The sequence below is a fragment of the Salvia hispanica genome, chromosome 6, assembly GCF_029641045.1.
Source record: "Salvia hispanica isolate PSC_SH4W2 chromosome 6, Shi_PSC_v1, whole genome shotgun sequence".
Lineage (NCBI taxonomy): Eukaryota > Viridiplantae > Streptophyta > Magnoliopsida > Lamiales > Lamiaceae > Salvia > Salvia hispanica.
The window spans coordinates 33,542,515-33,554,710 of NC_142697.1; the positions used below are offsets into that span (position 1 = coordinate 33,542,515).

At 40.1% G+C, this 12,196-nt stretch overlaps 1 pseudogene; it reads right to left on the reverse strand.

The window, feature by feature from the left end:
- Positions 1–664: 664 nt before the first annotated feature.
- On the reverse strand, positions 665–11,221 carry LOC148923639 (putative receptor-like protein kinase At3g47110 pseudogene; annotated as a pseudogene).
- Between the last annotated feature and the right edge of the window lie 975 nt (positions 11,222–12,196).

The window sequence follows — 12,196 nt, forward strand, 5'->3', positions numbered from 1 at the left end:
TCGCCGGGGCGCCGGCGCGGAGAGAGACACAATATAACGTCATAAATTATTTATCTGCTAGAACATATTCCCACATAATCACTTAGTATGATTTGGGAAGGCCCATATAAAAAACTAGAACAGATTTGGGTACTGATGGCCCACCATCAAAGAATCATATACAATATTAGGTGAGTGTGATTTGTCCAGTTTTTGAAAATAATGATTCCTCTTTTTGTGTGTATAAGGACATAAGTACCCACCATCTTTTTGTTGAAATGAATTAGGTCGTCTGACTTTTTAGGGGGGCTCGGAGGGTAAAGTTGTCTATTTGCAACAAATCATTTAGGAAACTTGGCCTATCAGATTTAAGTCCAATCCTTTTTGGATGATTACTTAATGGGCATATATGGTGTGAACAGTGAGGGCCTCAATTTTATCTAGGGCACTATGATATATATCTTGCTCACTGAACAATCAGATTTCCTCCCAAAACTTGACATATCAGGTAAAGTGAACACGACCTTCTAATAACTCAAAATATAAATTACTCCATAAATATGCAACAATACGACACAATATAACGCCATAAATTATTTATATTTTATAGCAATATAGTTGCACACGTATTATGCATATTTTTCCAAATAGATATAACATAATGCATTAGGATATAATACAAGAATCAGATCCCATTATTGCGAGTATTAACAGTTGCATAGATCTTGTGGAGAGCAGCCACTGCTTCAATCATGTTGATTCTTTCATCTACTGAAATGACTAAACATTTCATTGCCAGTTCGAATATTGACAAGAAACACTTCTCATTTGCAAATTTATGCTGATCTTCCCTTAACAAAGCAGGTGCCACCACTTCAGCTAATGCATTTTTCTCTAATGCTTTACTTACCCAATCTTTTAAGCTCATTTCTTCATTGAAAATATCATCCGTTGGCTTCTTTCCTGTAAACATCTCGAGTAGAAGTATCCCTGATGTGAATCCGGGTGTCCGAAAGATGAATCTAAGAACCGGATTTGAGGAAAAATCCTTTCACAAAGAAGGAGAGGATGATGTGAATCCGGGTATTCACAATCATAGGATGCAACTACATCGAGGGCCATGGGTTGATTGGGGTCCGAAAAGAAGGTGGAGATATGGCAAGGAGCCAAGCCGGATTCGAAGGTCTGACTCAAACCAGAATTTGCCTAGCAAAATGATGTCCAAATGCTGTTCTAAGACCACCATTATCTTCATCATCAAAAGAGCTTCGCGTGAGTACCTTACACGCCTCAATCGGAGCTCGGATGAGGAAGTTATGGCCTTTTGACGAAAGTCGCGCAGAGCTGCCAAAAAATGCCCGGCCACAGAGAAAACGCCGGGCAAGGCCCCAAAACGCCCGGGCCGGGCGTTTTGCCCGAAAATGCCATTTTTTTTAAGTTTTCAAAGACTATTTTCCCTATTACTTTTGTTTTAGTATAAATACTGTTTTGCAGGGTTTTCATTCTCAGCCTTTGAATATTTGTAAGAGACCAATTCTCCATATTTGAGAGCTCACCTTCTTCATCTTTTGAAGACTTATCAAATTCCTTCGGGTTGCATTCGATCTTTTGCCGGGCTAAGGTTGATTGTAAAGGTATGCTTGCTAGTTCTTGTGTTGCTAGTTTGTGGAGCCATTAGGTGTTTGTATGTGAAAGTGCCTTTGGGATTTCTTTCTTGTTCTTCACCTAAATCATAACACTAATCAATCCTCTATCCTTTTATCCATTTTTCTTGTTCCATTTCTTGGTTTATCTTGTTTATTTGTTGGGTTTATTTACAAGAATAAGTCCGGGGCAAATTCATGAGTCTTCAATCTAGAAGATTCACATTATTTGGTATCAGAGCCATTGGTTCTTGTTCTTGTAAGAAAAGAAAAAAAAAAAAAAGAAAGAAAAAATCCCCAAAGGGTGAAATTGTTAGAAAATTGTCAAAAAAAAAAGAAGAGATATCTCCAAATCTATCCATGGGCATTAGCTATAAACTTGCATATGTGTTGTTGGGTATGTTTATGTGAATGTTACAAAGTTATAGGCCGAAATTCCATCAATTGTTGGGTCTATTGTTGTTTAGTGAAATTGTGAACACAAATTGTTTGTTGTTTTGTCCCTTTGTCCTTGCACCCTACTTTCACTAATCTTGTGGCTTCTTGGACTAGTTTTCACTTGTCTAGTTGTGTATCTTGTTTGTGCTATTTGTGCAACCCTTGGGATTACATCATCGAGAGCAAGTGAGGGAGAGTATCTAGCCACTAAATCTCTAAACCTTCCGAGAGACATTGGGTGTGAGTTTGGGGAATTGGGGACATACTTTGTGGGTTGGGAAGTGAGCTCCTCACTAAAGTCTCCATTCTTGGGTGTGTGAGTTGTTTGTGTTATTAACAAAAGGGATGTGTCCCTAGTCCTCTTTATCTTCTTTGTAGGTACCGAAAATGCCACCACGTACGAGGATTTCTAAGCACAATTCGCCTAGAAGGGAGGATGGGGACGACATCGCGTCCACATCCGACGACACCCTCAAAGAGATGTTTTCCTCAATCATGAAGGAGATGCGCGATGCACGGGGAATCATGAATTCTATGCAAGAGGGATTTACGGCATACCATGAGAATATATCTCTAATAAGATATCTAGTTAGGCATAACCTTTCCATAGCACCTAGTGACCGAGAGAGACATGATAGGAATGACTACAAGTCAAGGTATCACGATGATGGACTTGATAGAGGGAGTAGAAGGGAACAAGTACCAAAGTTCCATGGAGAGTCTAACTCTAAGAAGATGAATGATCATGGTCATCTTAAGGTGCATGAGCGGTTAATAGGGGAGGAAGTCTCAAGTAAATCAAGGGAGAACTCAAACCCTTGACATTATGGTGGTGACACAAGACGAAGAAGCATCCCACCAAAGAAGATGGACCTATCTCATCCTAGCTATCATACGAAGGTTTCGTCGTGGTTGTCATCCAACTTCACTACTTCAAATGGCTTGATTCAAAATAGGTGTGACAATAAAGAGCGTGTCAAGAATATGGTGGATTTTGTTGATGATGATGATGATGAAGAGCAATGTGAGGATGAAACGGAGTCCATGGTCACACATGAACAAGATGTTAGAAAACCTTGTGAAGAGCAAGCTGAGGCTCGAATCAAGAAAGCATGCAACGTTGAATTGCATGAAATGGATAAGACAAATGATTCATTAAGGTTGTGTGGAACACCTAATGAGGCCAAGATGCAAGAAGTACAAGCTGGACCACATCTGATGAAGGTTGGGGATCTGCCGACAGTCAAGCAATGGGACCATTGTACTTGGAGAGACATTGTGGTCAAAGGAATGACAAAGAACAAGCTTTAGCAGAATTCTGTTTACTTAGTATTGTGTTTATCAGAGTTTGTTAAATTAGTGAAGGAATTAGTCACGGCATTCTAGATGCTTCTGATTAGTAGTATAAATACTGTAATGTAGAATGTTCTCACTTATGGAATGAAACAGAAAAATTCTCTCAATGGCTAAAGCTTTCTTGTTCAGTCTTTCAATGTCTACTGTCGTTCTTGGCTATATCTTTCATGGTATCAGAGCGGGATCTTCATGATCCTGTCTCTCCTACCCCATTTCTGTTTATTTTCCTTTTTTTCTCACCTTTTACCTTGGGAAATGGCAGACCCTAATGCGGTTCCTTATGGAGCAGTTCCTCTTTTCTCACAGCTGCCACCCATATCAGTGAAACTAACTGATGGGAATTTTCTCATGTGGCAACAGCAAGTTGATGTTGCTGTCTATGGCTACGGCCTTGAAGGATTTCTTACTGGTGAAGCTACAGCTCCACCTCAGATGGTTCCGGATGCAGAAGAAGGGACTTTGGTGATGAATCCGACATTTTTGGCATGGCAAAGACAGGATAGAAGGGTAGCAGGATGGCTGCTCTCATCACTGTCTGAAGGAGCTCTCACTCTTGTGGTGGGACTCAGATCAGCAAGGGACATATGGTTTGCTCTTGAAACGAATTTTGCCAGCCGCTCAACTGCCAAAGTGATGCAGTACAGACAACAATTGCAGAGCTTGAAGAAAGACTCACTCAAAATGAGTGAATATCTCAGCAAAATGAGAACTTACTTTGATCTCCTGGGTTCAGTTGGGTGCAGGATATCAGATGGAGAACAGATTCTCTACATCTTGGGAGGTCTGAGTCAAGAATATGACCCAGCTGTGTGTGCTGTCACCTCCAGATCAGATCCGTGGAGCCTAGGAGATGTGAGCTCTTTCCTGCTGAGCTTTGAAGCAAGGATGGAAAACACCATAGGAAATGCAACAAGCATTGAAGGGTCACAACCCACACTGAATCTGGTGCAGCAAGCTGTGCAGAAAAGAGATTTTCCACCCATTTACTCCAACAAATTTTATACTGGAGGAGGAAGAGGTGGATCAAGGAATCAAAGGGGAGGCCGAGGTGGCAGAGGCTTTGGAAGAGGAGGAAATAAAATAGTGTGTCAGCTCTGTGAGAAGCCTGGCCATTCTGCAGCAAAATGTTGGCATAGGTTTGAGCAGAACTTCACTTCTCCTCAGGTCCAGTTCAGAGGAAGTGCACCTCAACAACAGCAGCAAGGGTATTTCAATCCCTCAGCTCACATGGTGCAATCTGTTCCAAGATCACCTACTGCCTCTTTCTCTATTGGAAACCAGTCAGAGTTTAACTATGATGCTGGGCCTTCCACAAGCTGGTATCCGGACTCAGGAGCAACTCATCACATCTCTAATGATCTGAGCAACTTGAACATTAGCTCAGAATATACAGGAGGTAAATCTTTAGTTCTTGGAGATGGATCTTCTGTTTCTATTTCTAATATTGGGGAATCTGCTTTTAGTCCACAATCAACTACTTGTTCCAGAAAGCTTCATCTAAAAAACCTTTTGCATGTTCCTAACATCACCAAAAATCTTCTTAGTGTGTCTAAATTTGCTAGAGACAATTCGGTTTTCTTTGAATTTCACCCTGACTTTTGTTTTGTCAAGGATCTGGGCACCCAGCAAATCGTGCTCAAGGGAACTCTTGAGAAAGGATTATATCACTTCCTAGTTGACCATTCCCCAATCAAGAGAAGCTCCAGCTCCAATTTTCATTCAAGCCAAGCCGTTCCTGTTGTTCACTCTGTCAGTCTGGATCCTTCCAACCCCAGCAGCAGCTTAGATATTTCCAACTCTAGTAGTAGTTCAAATTGTTCCACTGGCCTAGATGTTGCTTTGTGGCACAATAGGCTAGGTCATCCTACTCTAGATGTTGTTAAAATTGCTTTAAATAGCTGTAAAATTCCATTTGTGTCAATGAAAACTCCTCTTTGTGAACCATGCTGCATTTCAAAGTCACACAGACTCCCTTATACTCAATCTACCTCTGTCATAAATTCACCTCTGGAGTTGATTCATAGTGATTTATGGGGTCCATCCCCTGTTCTTTCAAGAAATGGCTTTTCCTATTATGTATCTTTTGTTGATCACTTTTCAAGATATACATGGATTTATCTCTTAAAGCATAAAAATGATGTTCACTCAGCCTTTAAGGAGTTTAAGGCTATGACTGAGAACCTTTATAACTGTAAGATTAAAACTCTTCAGTCAGATTGGGGAGGTGAGTTTCAAGGCTTGACTTCATTGTTGAAAACATGTATTTTCCATAGAGTATCCTGTCCCTACACACCACAACAGAATGGCCTAGCTGAGAGAAAGCATAGGCATATAGTTGAGACACGATTGGCTTTGTTGGCTCAGGCTTCTTTGCCTCAAAAATTTTGGGATGATGCATTCATCACTGCTGTTTATCTGATAAATTTGATGCCATCTAAAGTCATCATGAACCTCTCTCCCTATGAAAAGCTAAACTCCAAGAAACCTGACTACAGTTATCCAAGGGTCTTTGGTTGCTTGTGCTATCCTTTTACCCGATCATACAATAAGCATAAGCTACATTTTAGATCAGTCAAAGCCACTTTTTTGGGATATAGCCCATGTCATAAGGGATATAAGGCACTCCAACCGGATGGAAAGGTGATCATCACTAGAGATATCCTCTTCGATGAATTCAGTTTCCCATTTAAGTCCTTTTCTTATGAGAAAAACACAGAAAAAAATTCTCTTTTCCTCCAGAAACTTCAATTTTTCCCCCCACTTCATACATGCCTGCCTCACACTTTCCAAACCTTCCACCCTCTTCTACCTTTCAGCCACACCACTCTTCATCAAATTCTGGTTCTGCTTCTCCATCTTCTCCTGCTTCCTCCCAAACTCATCATACCTCATCTCCTATCTCCTCCAGCTCCAATGACTCTGATCCTGCTACTATCACCGATCTCAAGCAACCAACTCATCCCATGACCACAAGATCCAAGGCTGGTGTATTCAGGCCAAAAGTGTTCACTGTACACCTCTCACCATACCTCACTCTCAAGTCTGTATCAGAAGCTTTGTTAGTTCCAATTTGGAAGGCGGCAATGTTATCTGAATTTCTTGCTCTTCTCAAAAACCACACTTGGATTTTGACCACACTTCCACCGGGTAAAAATCTGATAGGCTGCACCTGGATCTTCAAGATCAAGTTTCACATTTCTGGAGAGATAGCTAGGCACAAAGCAAGACTTGTTGCTCAGGGTTTTTCACAGCAACCTGGATTTGATTTTAATGAAACATTCAGTCCGGTTGTCAAGCCTACAACTATCAGAGTTATTCTCAGTTTAGCTGTTTCTCTTGGGTGGTCTGTTACACATCTTGATGTGAATAATGCCTTTCTTAATGGGGATTTGAAGGAAGATATCTACATGAAACAGCCACCTGGTTTTGAGCAAGGGGGGCCACATCTAGTCTGCAAGCTCAACAAGGCAATCTATGGGCTCAAACAGGCTTCAAGAGCCTGGTTCTACACTGTTCACTCAGTTCTTCTTACTCTTGGTTTCACACAGTCACGAGCTGATGCTTCTATGTTCTTCAGACACAGAGGAAATGAGGTTATATATCTACTGATCTATGTAGATGATATGCTAATTACAGGAAATTGCCAAGCTTCTATACAAAAGGTGATCTCTCAACTGCACTCTCATTTTTCTTTAAAAGATCTTGGGGAGGTGAGTTTGTTTCTGGGAGTTGAAGTTATTAAAACTACTGAAAATGGCCTTCCCCTATGTCAATCTAAGTACATCAAAGATCTCTTAAAGAAAGCCAATATGTTGGGTTGTAAGGGTTGTCCTACTCCTATGTCTTCTAGCTGTGAGCTGAGCAAGAATGTGGGTGAACCAATATCTGATCCAAAGATGTATAGAAGTGTTGTGGGGGCGCTGCAGTATACATCCATAACAAGACCAGACATAAACTATGCTGTCAATAAAGTGAGCCAATATATGGCTTCACCATTAGACACACACTGGAGAGCTGTGAAGAGGATACTTAGGTATCTCTCTGGAACCATTGATTTTGGTGTTCAAATTCGCAAGTCTAATGGTGAGATATCAGCCTTCTCTGACTCGGACTGGGCTGCTGATCTTGACGACAGGAGATCGACAAGTGGTTTGTGTACTTTCTATGGAAGAAACTTGATTTCTTGGTGCGTGAAGAAGCAGAATGTGGTGGCTCGTTCAAGCACTGAGGCAGAGTATAGAAGCCTGGCACAAGCGGCTTGTGAAGTGACTTGGTTGACTTCATTGTTGGGAGAAATGAAGGTACAAAGGAAGTGTGACCCGGTCATTTGGGTGGACAATCTAAGTGCAATCGCACTGGCTTCAAACCCAGCGCTTCACGCACGAACTAAACACATTGAACTTGATGTTCATTTTGTGAGAGACAAGGTTCTTGCTAAGGAAATAGAACTAAGGCATGTCCCAACTCTAGACCAAATTGCGGACATCTTCACAAAGCCCTTAAGCCAACAATCCTTCGTGAAACTGCGGGAAAGATTAGGCGTTGTGTCCCTTGCCTCACTCGGATTGAGAGGGCGTGTTAGAGAACCTTGTGAAGAGCAAGCTGAGGCTCGAATCAAGAAAGCATGCAACGTTGAATTGCATGAAATGGATAAGACAAATGATTCATTAAGGTTGTGTGGAACACCTAATGAGGCCAAGATGCAAGAAGTACAAGCTGGACCACATCTGATGAAGGTTGGGGATCTGCCGACAGTCAAGCAATGGGACCATTGTACTTGGAGAGACATTGTGGTCAAAGGAATGACAAAGAACAAGCTTTAGCAGAATTCTGTTTACTTAGTATTGTGTTTATCAGAGTTTGTTAAATTAGTGAAGGAATTAGTCACGGCATTCTAGATGCTTCTGATTAGTAGTATAAATACTGTAATGTAGAATGTTCTCACTTATGGAATGAAACAGAAAAATTCTCTCAATGGCTAAAGCTTTCTTGTTCAGTCTTTCAATGTCTACTGTCGTTCTTGGCTATATCTTTCACAAGATGCACACCCAACTTTCAATGATGGCATGTCTAGCATAAGGGAAGCCGAGGACGGGAGTGAGCCATTAAATGCCCTTCAAATCTTGAACAACGAACCAAAGCCACATGAGGTTGATAATGGGAATAAGCACTTGAGAGGGAATCGAGAGAAAGAGCAAAAGCTAGAAAATGAGAGCATGCTTCAAAAGCAAATAGAGCGTGAGAAAAGGCGAAAATGTGAGATGCAAAAGCCAAGAGAGAGTGGCGGGGGTGAGTGTGAATCAACACTTTCAAGAGAGAAAAACCACAAGCATGTGAGAAAAAAAGGTTGCTTGTTAGATTCTAAGATCACCCATGGGAGGGCTCTAAACCACCCTATTATTTTTGCCCTTGGTGAGGAGAATGACCTTTATTTCACTAACTCTTATTACTTGTCTTTTCTCTTGGATGACATTTTGAGACAGGAATTGGAAGGATTGGAATGTGAACCCCGAGGCGTGGATGCACCGAGTAACTTCTTACCGGTGATGAACTCATGGACGCAAGGTCAAGTTGAATCACCTCTTTCCCAAGGTTCAAGTATTCTCACCTTAACTTGTGATAATGATTTAATGAAACAAGTGAATGTGATTTGTTTTCAAATGCCCATTTGTATTGATACTCTTATCACTTGTGGTTTGTTTGATATGTGGCATGAAAATCTAGAATCATTACTTGCTAAGTTTAGTCTTACAAGCTATGAGGATCCTTTCTTGTGTATCCCTAGCCCTTCTAAAAATGTCAATTCTTTTATGAAGACAATGTTAGGTATGTGGATTGGTAGAGTGGATGGATTTGGGACCAAGAGATACAAAGTGTTTGACGCATGTGTGTCTTGGCATGATAAGTTCTTTTATTGCATAAAAATCAAACTTTTCCATGGAGTTGGCATGTTTTATGGATCCTTTATCAAAGGTCTTACAACAAATGAGTTTGTTTTGGATTACCTTATAAAAGGATTGTTAGAGTTGTGTGTCTCCATACCATGTGCTTATATTTTGGACTTGTTAGAGTATGGAAAATATCTTGATGACACGCACAAATGTGTTAGGAGAAAACTTGTTGATAGTATCATTACTTGTGATATTGAGTTTACATGTGCATTATGGTTAGGGTATAGATCTTATGCTCCTTACTTGATGCAAGTTTCATTGTTTGATCATAGCCTCCTAATCCCTAGTGGTCGAATTTTTCCAATATTGTTATTACTTTATGATCACAATGATGGTATGATTGATGAGACCATATATGCATTAGATATACTCCACATGGAGATTTGCAATCTTGACTATATACCTCTCTACACCCTTGGTAAGCCAAGTACATCTTCTAGACCTATGATACTTGATTTGGACTTACTTGGTCTTATAGGTATGCTTGATCCGGATTTGAGGACAAATCCTTCAAAAGAAGGAGGGAATGATGTGAATCCGGGTGTCCGAAAGATGAATCTAAGAACCGGATTTGAGGAAAAATCCTTTCACAAAGAAGGAGAGGATGATGTGAATCCGGGTATTCACAATCATAGGATGCAACTACATCGAGGGCCATGGGTTGATTGGGGTCCGAAAAGAAGGTGGAGATATGGCAAGGAGCCAAGCCGGATTCGAAGGTCTGACTCAAACCAGAATTTGCCTAGCAAAATGATGTCCAAATGCTGTTCTAAGACCACCATTATCTTCATCATCAAAAGAGCTTCGCGTGAGTACCTTACACGCCTCAATCGGAGCTCGGATGAGGAAGTTATGGCCTTTTGACGAAAGTCGCGCAGAGCTGCCAAAAAATGCCCGGCCACAGAGAAAACGCCGGGCAAGGCCCCAAAACGCCCGGGCCGGGCGTTTTGCCCGAAAATGCCATTTTTTTTAAGTTTTCAAAGACTATTTTCCCTATTACTTTTGTTTTAGTATAAATACTGTTTTGCAGGGTTTTCATTCTCAGCCTTTGAATATTTGTAAGAGACCAATTCTCCATATTTGAGAGCTCACCTTCTTCATCTTTTGAAGACTTATCAAATTCCTTCGGGTTGCATTCGATCTTTTGCCGGGCTAAGGTTGATTGTAAAGGTATGCTTGCTAGTTCTTGTGTTGCTAGTTTGTGGAGCCATTAGGTGTTTGTATGTGAAAGTGCCTTTGGGATTTCTTTCTTGTTCTTCACCTAAATCATAACACTAATCCATCCTCTATCCTTTTATCCATTTTTCTTGTTCCATTTCTTGGTTTATCTTGTTTATTTGTTGGGTTTATTTACAAGAATAAGTCCGGGGCAAATTCACGAGTCTTCAATCTAGAAGATTCACATTAATCCCAAAACTGTATACATCCCCATTTGTAGACACTTTTCCCTCCATTCCAAACTCTAATTGAATCACATGCATTCAACATTTTTTTAAGAATTAGGTAAAACATTTAAAGTTATAAAAATTAGAGTCAATCATCACCTGGTGCTGCGTAACCGATCGTTGCCATTGTTTGTGTTTGAATGAAAGTTTCCCCTCCATCAAAAAGTTTGGAAATACCAAAATCAGCAAGATGAGCAATCATGTCTTCATCAAACAACACATTGCTTGGCTTTATATCACAATGAACAACCGGAAATGTATGGCCATGGTGAAGATATTCCAATGCTGCTGCAACATCTATTGCTATTTTCAATCTCTGTATAAGATCCAAACCATACGTGTCGTAATGTAGCCATTTATCCAAGCTCCCATTTGGCATATATGTGAGAATCAGTGCTTTAAACTCCATATTAGAACAACATCTAATAACTCGAACTAAGTTTCTGTGTCGAATGCTACTCAATATAGCAGTTTCAACATCAAAGCTCCTTGCCGTTCGTTGCAGTTCCAAGTTGAACACTTTCACTGCAGCTTTCAACCCATCAGAAAGAGTTACTTCAAACACAGAACCAAAACTACCTCTTTCAAGAAGCCTAGTTTCACTAAATGAACTTGTTCCTCGCTCAAGTTCTGTGTAAGAAATTCTTCTGCATTCGCTAACTGGTGGTGAAATAGCAACTGAGAGTGCTATTTTTTTCCGCTTGCACATCCACATGAGAACAAGCATTACAATCAACACAATGACAACAGAAATTCCTACTGGTAACATGACTTTCTTTAACCATGGTTTTACGGTGATTTCGTAGACTCCTATTCGCGGATGGAGGGAGTATATAACTAATATTGATTTTTTTGCTTTTATAAATTAATAAAAAAACATTGAAAAATCTAACCCAACCGAGTTATTAAATGGGTCGTCTATAGTATACAAAAAACCAAGGCCATACATTCTCTTGAAGCTGATCGTCAGCTTTTACATCTCCTGGAATGGAGGAAATTATAACTTGGTCATAACATACTTCTCCTGTCCATGAAATTAAATTACTTTCTTTGTTCCAATGTAGTTGAGTCTTCCTCTTTTTTTTTCTGGCAAAAAAACTTTATTCTCTCTTTTATTCTATTTCCACGTACACATTTAAACATCAATTTCTTAAATCATGTTTCCAAACGAAACGACTCAACTAACACTTTTAAATATTAAGATCCTATTTTGTCTAGTGACAACAAACACCAATGCTTTCTATGAGTTGACGATAAATCATAGACCCCAAGGACAACTACATGAATCAAAGGAGATGTATTCTTGCAGAAAAGTTGTAATACTGAAAACATTTTATTGAACTTGTGTGATCTTTACACACTTCTTCGAAGTACCTAAAATTAC